We start from the raw sequence: 11,062 nt of genomic DNA on the forward strand, positions 1-11,062 counted from the left end.
ATCAACGTTCCTAGCCAATTCATCAACTTTAAGCAATTTTTCTTCAAGCAAAGCCTTGAAATTCTTTTGCGAATTCATAAACTCCTTAACACTATTCTCATGCATCTTATTAAAATTTCCATAAGAATTGTTGTAGGAATTACCATGATTATTAGAGGAATTACTAGGATACGGCCTAGGATTAAAGTTTCCTCTATACGCATTGTTACCAAAATTATTCCTACCAACAAAATTCACATCCATAGATTCATTATTGTTCTCAATCAAAGTAGACAAAGGCATATCATTAGGATCAGAAGAAACACTTTTATTAGCAAATAATTTCAAAAGTTCATCCATCTTTCCACTCAAAACATTAATTTCTTCTATTGCATGCACTTTCTTATTAGTAGATCTTTCGGTGTGCCATTGAGAATAATTAACCATAATATTATCTGGAGTTTAGTAGCTTCTCCTAAAGTGATTTCCATCAAAGTGCCTCCCGCGGCTGAATCTAAAAGATTTCTAGAAGCAAAATTCAATCCGGCATAAAAATTTTGTATGACCATCCACAAATTCAAACCATGTGTAGGGCAATTACGTATCATTAATTTCATCCTCTCCCAAGCTTGTGCAACATGTTCGTGATCAAGTTGCTTAAAATTCATGATATCGTTCCTAAGAGGGATGATCTTAGCGGGAGGAAAATACTTAGAGATAAAAGCATCTTTGCACTTATTCCAAGAATCAATACTATTTTAGGCAAAGACGAAAACCAAGCTTTAGCACGATCTCTAAGCGAAAAAAGAAATAGCTTCAATTTAACAATATCATTGTCCACATCTTTCTTCTTTTGCATATCACACAAATCAACGAAGCTATTTAGATGAGTAGCGGCATCTTCACTAGGAAGACCAGCGAATTGATCTTTCATAACAAGATTCAACAAAACAACATTAATTTCACAAGACTCAGTATCGGTAAGAGGAGCAATTGGAGTGCTAAGAAAATCATTGTTGTTGCTATTGGTAAAGTTACACAATTTAGTATTATCTTGAGCCATCGTGACAAGCAAGCAATCCAACACACGAGCAAACAAAAAGCAAGCGAAAAAGAGGCGAACGGAAAAGAGAGGGCGAATAAAACGGCAAGGGTGAAGTGGGGGAGAGGAAAACGAGAGGCAAATGGCAAATAATGTAATGCGGGAGATAAGGGTTTGTGATGGGTACTTGGTATGTTGACTTTTGCGTAGACTCCCCGGCAACGGCGCCAGAAATCCTTCTTGCTACCTCTTGAGCACTGCGTTGGTTTTCCCTTGAAGAGGAAAGGATGATGCAGCAAAGTAGCGTAAGTATTTCCCTCAGTTTTTGAGAACCAAGGTATCAATCCAGTAGAAGGCCACGCACGAGTCCCTCACACCTACACAAACAAATAAATCCTCACAACCAACGCAATAAAGGGGTTGTCAATCCCTTCACGGTCACTTACGAGAGTGAGATCTGATAGATATGATAATATAATATTTTTGGTATTTTATGATAAAGATGCAAAGTAAAGAAAGCAAAATAAAGACGACGCTAGAAATAACTTGTTTACGGGAGATTAATATGATGGAAAATAGACCCGGGGACCATAGGTTTCACTAGTGGCTTCTCTCGAGAGTATACGTATTATAGTGGGTAAACAAATTACTGTTGAGCAATTGAAAGAATTGAGCATAGTTATGAGAATATCTAGGTATGATCATGTATATAGTCATCACGTTCGAGACAAGTAGACCGACTCCTGCCTGCATCTACTACTATTACTCCACACATCGACCACTATCCAGCATGCATCTAGAATATTAAGTTCAAAAGAACGGAGTAACGCTTTAAGTAAGATGACATGATGTAGAGGGATAAACTCATGCAATATGAAATAAACCCCATCTTGTTATCCTCGATGGCAACAATACAATACGTGCCTTGCTGCCCCTACTGTCACTGGGAAAGAACACCGCATGATTGAACCCAAAGCTAAGCACTTCTCCCATTGCAAGAAAGATCAATCTAGTAGGCCAAAACAAACTCATAATTCGAAGAGACTTGCAAAGATAACCAATCATACATAAAAGAATTCAGAGAAGATTCAAATATTGTTCATAGATAAACTTGATCATAAACCCACAATTCATCGGTCTCAACAAACACACCACAAAAGAAGATTACATTGAATAGATCTCCAAAAGAGAGGGGGAGAACATTGTATTGAGATCCAAAAAGAGAGAAGAAGCCATCTAGCTAATAACTATGGACCCGAAGGTCTGAGGTAAACTACTCACACATCATCGGAGATGATATGGTGTTGATGTAGAAGCCCTCCGTGATCGATGCCCCCTCTGGCGGAGCGCCGGAAAAGGCCCCAAGATGGGATCTCACGGGTATAGAAGGTTGCGATGGTGGAATTAGGTTTTTGGCTCCGTATCTGGTAGTTTGGGGGTACGTAGGTATATATAGGAGGAAGAAGTATGTCGGTGGAGCAACGTGGGGCCCACGAGGGTGGAGGGCGCGCCTAGGGGGTAGGCGCGCCCACCTACCTCGTACCTTCCTGGTTGATGTCTTGACGTAGGGTCCAAGTCCTCTGGATCACGTTCGTTCCGAAAATCACGTTCCCGAAGGTTTCATTCCGTTTGGACTCCGTTTGATATTCTTTTTTCTGTGAAACTCTGAAATAGGCAAAAAACAGCAATTCTGGGTTGGGCCTCCGATTAATAGGTTAGTCCCAAAATAATATAAAAGTGTATAATAAAGCCCATTAATGTCCAAAAACAGAATATAATATAGCATGGAACAATCAAAAATTATAGATACGTTGGAGACGGATCATGGCACTCAACTCGCGGATTACCGAGGTGACATTGGGGTAATCTATGCATAGGGGTTGATGCACGTTCTCGCCTTTGTTTCTCCGATAGAAATTTTGGGGCACTCTTTGAGGTTCTTTGTGTTGGATTGAGTATTGTGAATCTGAAATTGTTTGATGCATATCATATAATCAACTCACGGATACTCGCGGTGACATTGGAGTATCTAGGTGACATTACAGTTGGTTGATGTGTATCATATGATGTTATTTTAGTACGAACTCTTGGATAGATCGAACGGAAAGAATAGCTTTGTGTTATTTTAGTACGAACTCTTGAATAGATCGAACGGAAAGAATAGCTTTGAGGTGGTTTCGTACCCTACAAACAATTTCTTCTTATGTTCTCTGCTAGATAAGAAGTTTGGTGTGATTCTTCATCGCACGTGAGGGATGGTTATATGATCCAATTATATTAGCATTGTTGAGAGATTGCACTAGCGAAAGGATGGACCCTAGGCTTCATCCTGCGCCTCCCACAGATTGATAAACCTTAGGTCATCCACTTGAGGGAAAATTTCTACTGTCCTACAAAACTCTGCGCTTGGGGTCCCAACACAAGTCTACAAGAACAAGTTGCGTAGTAGACATCAAGCTTTTTTCTGGCGCCATTGTCAGGGAGATGAGTGCTTGAGGGTATATCTTTAGATCTTGCAATCGAATCTTTTAGTTTCTTGTTTTATCACTAGTTTGGTCTATAAAAAGAAAACCACAAAAAAATGGAATTGAGGTGGTCTCATATTATTCATCTTTATCATGTCTTTCGTGAAAATGTTGGAAAGGTAAATTGTGCTCAATTGATAAAATAAGAATTCTATAAAATGTTTGGCATAAAATATTTGAATGATGAGCATGATTGCAATGTTGTTGGTATGAACTCTTCGAATATCCATGATGCTAACGATACGCAAAGCCATAAGCTTGGGGATGCTATGTTTGATGAAGATGATAGTTTTTGCCCCCCAAGTTTTGATGTGGAAATTTGTTATAATGAAAGCATGCCACCTATTTATGATGATTATATTGATATATTGATGAAAGTGGATTTGGAGAGGTCATGACTTTATTTAATGATGATTCCACTATTTTGGAACAGGTTCCAATTGACTATGACAACAAAGTTCCTATCTATGATGATTATGGTGATGACGTATATGTTATAGAGAATAATTATAAGCATGAAGCTTGTCATCTTGATTTTAATTTTCAATCCCATGATAGATATTTTGTTGAGTTTGCTATCACTACTATTCATGAGAATAAATTTGCATATGTGGAGAGTAACAAAATTTCTATGCTAGTGGATCATGAAAATAATGCTTTATGTGATGGTTATATTGTTGAATTCATTCATGATGCTACTGAAAATTATTATGAGAGAGGAACATATGCTTGTAGGCTTCTCACTAATATCAAGTTTCCTCTCTTTATGTTGAAACTTTTGAAGTTGCATTTGTTTTGCTTCCTATGCTAGTTGATTCTTCCTCACATAAATTATCTGCTAACAAAATCCCTATGCATAGAAAGTGGTTAGACTTAAATGTGCTAGTCATATGCTTCATGATGCTCTCTTCATGTTTCAATTCTTTACTTCAATGTGAGCATCATTGAAATCATCATGCCTAGCTTAAAAGGCATTAAAGAAAAGCGCTTGTTGGGAGACAACCCAACATTTTTACCTACTGTTTTTGTGTGTTCACATGATTAGGATACTGTAGTAATCATGTTTTATTGCTTTTGTTTTAATAAAGTGCCAAGTAAAGCCCTTGGGATAGTGTGGATGATAGTTCACTTGAATCTGTGCAAAAACAGAAACTTTTGCGCTCATTCCACGAATTTTCAAAATTTACTAGAACGTGCTTTTGATCTGAAACTTTTACAGATGATTTTATATACAAATGCTCTACTTTGTCCTAATTTTTCAGAATTTTTAGAGTTGCAGAAGTATGGTCAAAATTCAGATTACTACAGACTATTCTGTTTTTGACAGATTCTGTTTTCAATGCATAGTTTGCTTGTTTCCTAGTTTCTATGGCTTATATTGAACAATATCAATTGTAGAAATGATATGCTACAGTAGGCATTGTGTGATAACAATTAGAATCTTGTCTTTGACAGTACCAAAGTGAATGATTTGCTTTATCATACTAACCTATCTCATGAAGTTCCGTTAAGTTTTGTGTGATTGAATTTTTCAAGTTTTAGGTGAGAATAGTAGAATGCCCGTGTGTTTCCATGGGCTTCTAAAATATTTTGCTGAAGTTATATAAAGATAATGCATGTTAAATTTCACAGGTAGAGACAATATAACACAGTCACAATTGCATAATAATTGAAGTCCACTTCACTTGTAATGTAAACTGATAACAAAATGGCAAAATGACAGCGTACACATATAAAGTGATGATCCAACTAAAAATCTATTACAAGTTATTGAGATCTACTTCATGTGCTTAAGAAATTCTAGCACAATATTAGGAAAGTTGTTTTTAGCTTCATTGGAAAATGTTTGAGCAGGTATAATAAAAACTGTAAAAGCAAAATATGTAGTTAGCATGAATACCTCACGTGGAAGGTCTAAAAACGTGAGTAACGGACAATACTCACCACCCAAACTGGCATCGCCAGGTCTCTACCGTTCCATGAGAGCATGAAATGAAAAACAAAATAGCATATTACAATGTTATGACAGGGTTCTAATAATGTATCCTGTTACAACGCACAAATAATTTCCTAGTGATTAAAAATGTATTTAAAATCTTAAAAGAAATGATAAATCATTGCAAAATTATTTTATATCACAACATGTTCAATTTATCTCAATAACACATGATAACCTGCAAGGTAAACATAAATGACTCCCTATGACGGAGGTGACCTGCACAAAATAAATCTCTCATAATTAAAAAACAATACAATTATATAATTATATTCTAAATTTATACATAATAAAAAAGATGGTATGATTGCTGGAAGTATAAGTGCCAAATTTCTCACCTATGATGTAAGGATGTCTCTATAGACAATGCTCTTCATGTGCGTAGGAACAAGATAATCAAAGTTTTACTTTTTGCTACAATTTGAACTCTTCTTTCTGCTATCATCTGGGTTCATATACTTACTATCACCTGAGTTAATATAGCTACTAAACTCACTCAAAAACAATGTATTGGGTGATCGATTTTCATATAGTAACCGATACTAACGTTTGATGTTACCGCAATCCAAAGTTCAACCAATTTTCTATGAAGCTTTATTAGGAAGAGAGTGGAGCTACAATAAAAAACAATAAATAATTCAAACACTCTGATTAGTGAATCATATTGTTTTCTTATTACATAAATATATTATTTTGATGAATTAATTCAATGGTTAAAATGATAATAAAATGGTACAAAATGCCGATAAACATCCCATTTATATGTAATCATCTCACAAACAAATGTACAGAATAATTTAAGCCTATTTCATCAGTTTGAACTGTAAACAGGAACCTAATAGGCTAACCATATTGATTGACAATCGTCCATGCAAAGAAAATCAATTTAACCATCAGATATAGTTTATCTAACATTGATCCTTGTGAAGCCGTGTTAGAGGCTAACATTATGGTTGTGCGAACATAACAATGGAACATAATTACAGTTTCTCGAATTTAAGTTTGCGTTAGAAATGAACTAATGAACATTTGTTGAACTATCAAGCTGGCCTGATTCTTCCAGGACCCTAGAGCCTTTCCAAGTGTAGCACAACAGGCTGCTAGCTCATGTATCTTGTTTTCAAAAACCATATCAAAAGAGTATCAATAAAACAATATAAATGTCACACTATTTTTATAACATTGACATGTTAAAGTTTTTCGTCTACAAAAAATAGACGGCGTCTACGATCTCTATTGTTATTGTGAGATCCGTACTATTAAATAGGAGAATTTGTCATGATTTAGTTAGTTTTTGTGTATTACCGAACCATACCACAATGTCAATTTTTTTATAACTGATATTTTTCCTTACTTAATAAAAGGCAAAAACCTAATATTAATAAAAGGCAATAATAAAAGACAATAACTATAATAATAACCTTATTAATTATTTTTCTGGATATTTCTTAACCTTACTGATATTTGCATAATATAAAAGCAAAAATAATATCCCTTTGTTTATCTCATAATAAAAGGCTTAGAATAAGAAAAAATAGACACATTGATCAAATTATTCTTTTAATTCAGAAATAAGTATTAATTATGCATTGTGGCATCTGGTTTCCATCATACAGTGACAAATACACTCTCTTTCATTTTTTTTCCTTGACAGTCTTCGTGTCTCCTTACCAGCCAAATCGCGCGTCACCAAAATTTATAATTGGATATTTAAAATTAAATAGTATTAGTATCACTCAACTTCACACGTCTACATGTGTCACTATTAGAAGGTACACAAAAGCTTGATTAAATAGCATATTCGAGCTTGCATGAACTGAAAGGCTGAATTCTGAAACTATCTAGCCACGGCACCCAAGGCTGGCTTGTCTGGTAAATCGTTATTATCTATGAATCACATGTTGAAACAATGTAATGTGTAGTATGGTTGTTCATGGTGGTCTTGGTTGACCGCATAAGAAAATATGGCAATGCTTCTGAAGCTAGGCGATATGTATAAAGTTAGTATCTTTCTTACTGATGCAGTGGTCGTGGTTATGCTCGCGACAACAGGCGTGGAGGTCTTCAGAGCGCCATCGTGCAACTTCTGCATCTCCACCAAGTTCAGAGGCGGTGTGCGATGGCGGATCCATCACCGGCCTTCAAGACAATCAGCTTTCATGCCGGCTACGGTGGCCAACCTCGGCCCAGGATTCGATTTCTTTGGCTGCACGAAGGCGGATATCTCACTCTCACTCGGAAAAACCATGGCGGCTGTCGTTCGTCCCCGCCCTACCCGTCGGCATTGTCCATTTGCCACCAAAATACTGACATCCAGCTTGATCCTTTTTATCTAAGAACTTAATCAGGTAAGTACTCAACATATTAAAGCATGCAAAAGATAAGAAGGCACAAGTGTTCTTACATGAACGATGTAGGATATGACACCAACATAAAATACTTCAAGCAATTACCCCATGATGGTTCAGAAGCGTCAAGTTCAGACAAGCAAACATAGTGTCCTGTAAAACAAACACCGACAATATTCTTAGTGATATTATCCTGTAAAACAAACGCCGGCAAATGGTGAAACTAAGCCTTTGAAAAATGTGCTGTCGTACTTTTGAGATGGCAAGCCATCCGATGGTGTTTGAAAATCACCGAGTAAGCTTGTTGGAGCTAATGGGAAGATCAATAGTTTAGTTAGCTACTGAAATATTGTGAAAATATACCAAAAATCAAGAAGTTTTACCTGGCAATAATGCTCCACCCACACACTTCATCCACTCTGATTCCTTGATGATCATACTAATGATAGAACCAAGTGGTGGTCACCTGTGGCCCGGGCTGGAACCCCTGGAGCTCACTGCTCCCGTCCTTTATCCCTTGCAACCAAGCCATATAGCACACCATTAGCGTTGTACACCTGACCCCTGAACCTTTTTATACCTTGATGAAATCTTTACGCCTCCCATGTCGCCGAAGACGATGAGACGCTGCAACAATGCTTGGCCCGGGTAAGGTGATGCATGGAAGCTGGAGGACTTGCCCCGCGCCATGTTTCTGTCATGTAGCTCGTGCCCAATCTGATACGAACACCTGAAGAAAAACACAATATTTTTTTTTTACTTCAGAAGCTAAATATTCTGAATCTGATCCTGTAGTCGGTGTCCATGCTCTTACAATCTGTTTGGCCACATGTCCTTGAGGAACGCGGTGTGGACGAAACCCGGATCTCTTTAACCCTATTCGCGGGCCAAGTTGCCTGCGATAATTGCAGTAAAAAAATAGCATTAGATAGCCTGAGATAATTTTGACACTATGAATTAACAGCAGATACAACCCTGAAGCCTGAACTGTATGAACCATACGTACGTACCGCAGAGGTGCCCTCACGTGAAGGTGAGCGTGCCGGCCGGTGTTCGCTTGGAGGCCTCACCGCCCTTCATCCTGCACTCCATGAACGGGTACGCCTCCTCCATGTTCTACCTGCTTGTCCAAGTCACGGCCATCTGCACACAGGAGCACCAGCAACAATCACACGATGGAACAGAACAGAATACGCATGTACAAGTGATCACCTCGTTCCATTGTTTCCCCTGCGCAGGCGCGGGAATGCCGGGGCCTTCGGGTTCGCAAAGGAGATCTTGTTCGAAACCGCTAAAAGTTTAGGCTGCAGATTGACAACGCAACATCACCTGAGACCAGTCTTAATTTTTCTTACATTATCATTGACACTGCACTGTGCACTAGGGCTTACTTTGTCCTTGCGGCCGGCGAAGAGACCGAAGGCGTAGTCAGAGCGCTGGTTGATGATGAGGAAGCTGGTGTTGCCCATGCGCAGGAAATCCGGCTCGTGGCCACCGTCGTCCCTGCCGCTCTATATCTCGATTTCGATCGAGAGAAAGAAAAAAGGTGAGAGATGAACGATCCCGTGTGGGATAGAGTCGAGAAGTGATGGCGAGGAAATTTCTGATGTTGAGGACGACATGGTGATGAGATACACATTGTCGCGGCTTCCATCCAGCCACATGCTGCTTGCCGCCGTCGTTCCATTGCTGTTTCGCGTGGCTTTCCCCCGCTGCTCCTGCCATCCGGAGGAAGGGGAAGGGAGAGGAGGACTGGGGCCGCCGCCGCGGCGTCGATCACATGTGTTTCTTTTTCCAACCAGATCATGGGGCCCGAACGAAATGGGAGGAGGAACGGGTGGGGCGGCTGATTTTGCGGGCGTTCGTTTTGGCAGGAAATTGGTAGGAAACACTAAAAATGAGAGGTGGACTATCTTTGGAAAAAATTGATCCAGATCCTTCATTCCGGTGGGACCAAAGGAACAAAACAAAACAAAACCAAACGAACGATGTACTGACGTACCATATGGAAAAGTTTCCTCGCTGATATGGAAAGATTGATACAGTAGGCGCCCAGGAGAAAGTTTTGATACAATATGGAAAGATTGTATCACTGATATTTCTTGATTTGTGTTGTATGGTGATGTCGCTTGAAGCTACGTCGGCATTTCCCCAAAGAGAAAGGAATGATGCAGCACAGCGGCGGTAGGTATTTCCCTCAGTGAAGAAACCAAGGTTATCGAACCAGTAGAACCAAGCAACATAACGTAAACAGCCCCTGCACACAGATACCAACTTCTTGCAACCCGACATGTTAAAGGGGTTGTCCATCCCTTCCGGGGTATGATACGTCTCCAACGTATCTATAATTTTTGATTGCTCCATGCTATTATATATTCTGTTTTGGATGTTTAATGGGCTTTATTATACACTTTCATATTATTTTTGGACTAACCTATTAACCCAAGGCACAATGCAAATTGCTGTTTTTTTTGCCTATTTCAGTGTTTCGCAGAAAAGGAATATCTCCAAACGGAATGAAACCTTCGGGAGCGTGATTTTTGAAACAAATGTGATCCAGAGGACTTGGAGTGGACGTAAAAAATCGAACGAGGAGGCCACGAGGCAGGGAGGCGCGCCTGCCCCCCTGGGCGCGCCCCCACCCTTGTGGGCCCCTCGTGGCTCCACCGACCTACTTCTTCCTCCTATATATACCTACGTACCCCGAAACCATCCAGGAGCACCACGAAACCCTATTTCCACCGCCGCAACCTTCTGTACTCGTGAGATCCCATCTTGGGGCCTTTTCCAGCGCTCCGCCGGAGGGGGCATCGATCACGGAGGGCTTCTACATCAACACCATAGCCTCTCCGATGATGTGTGAGTAGTTTACCACAGACCTTCGGGTCCATAGTTATTAGCTAGACGGCTTCTTCTCTCTCTTTGGATCTCAATACAAAGTTCTCCTCGATCTTCTTGGAGTTCTATTCGATGCAACTCTTTTTGCGGTGTGTTTGTCGAGATCCGATGAATTGTGGGTTTATGATTAAGATTATCTATGAACAATATTTGAATCTTCTCTGAATTCTTTTATGTATGATTGGTTATCTTTGCAAGTCTCTTCGAATTATCAGTTTGGTTTGGCCTACTAGATTGATCTTTCTTGCAATGGGAGAAGTGCTTAGCTTTGGGT

The 11,062-nt window shown here is 39.3% G+C and overlaps 1 long non-coding RNA gene across 1 annotated transcript; it reads right to left on the reverse strand.

Annotated features, from left to right (window-relative positions):
- Positions 1 to 4,972: 4,972 nt before the first annotated feature.
- Positions 4,973 to 9,662, reverse strand: LOC123167586 (uncharacterized). The gene is made up of 8 exons (XR_006483994.1): positions 9,282 to 9,662; positions 9,103 to 9,194; positions 8,901 to 9,033; positions 8,705 to 8,786; positions 8,274 to 8,620; positions 8,143 to 8,200; positions 7,947 to 8,043; positions 4,973 to 7,874 (listed from the first exon to the last, which is right to left on the reverse strand). It is a non-coding gene; the product is annotated as an uncharacterized lncRNA (long non-coding RNA).
- Between the last annotated feature and the right edge of the window lie 1,400 nt (positions 9,663 to 11,062).

This window comes from Triticum aestivum, chromosome 7D (assembly GCF_018294505.1).
Source record: "Triticum aestivum cultivar Chinese Spring chromosome 7D, IWGSC CS RefSeq v2.1, whole genome shotgun sequence".
NCBI lineage: Eukaryota > Viridiplantae > Streptophyta > Magnoliopsida > Poales > Poaceae > Triticum > Triticum aestivum.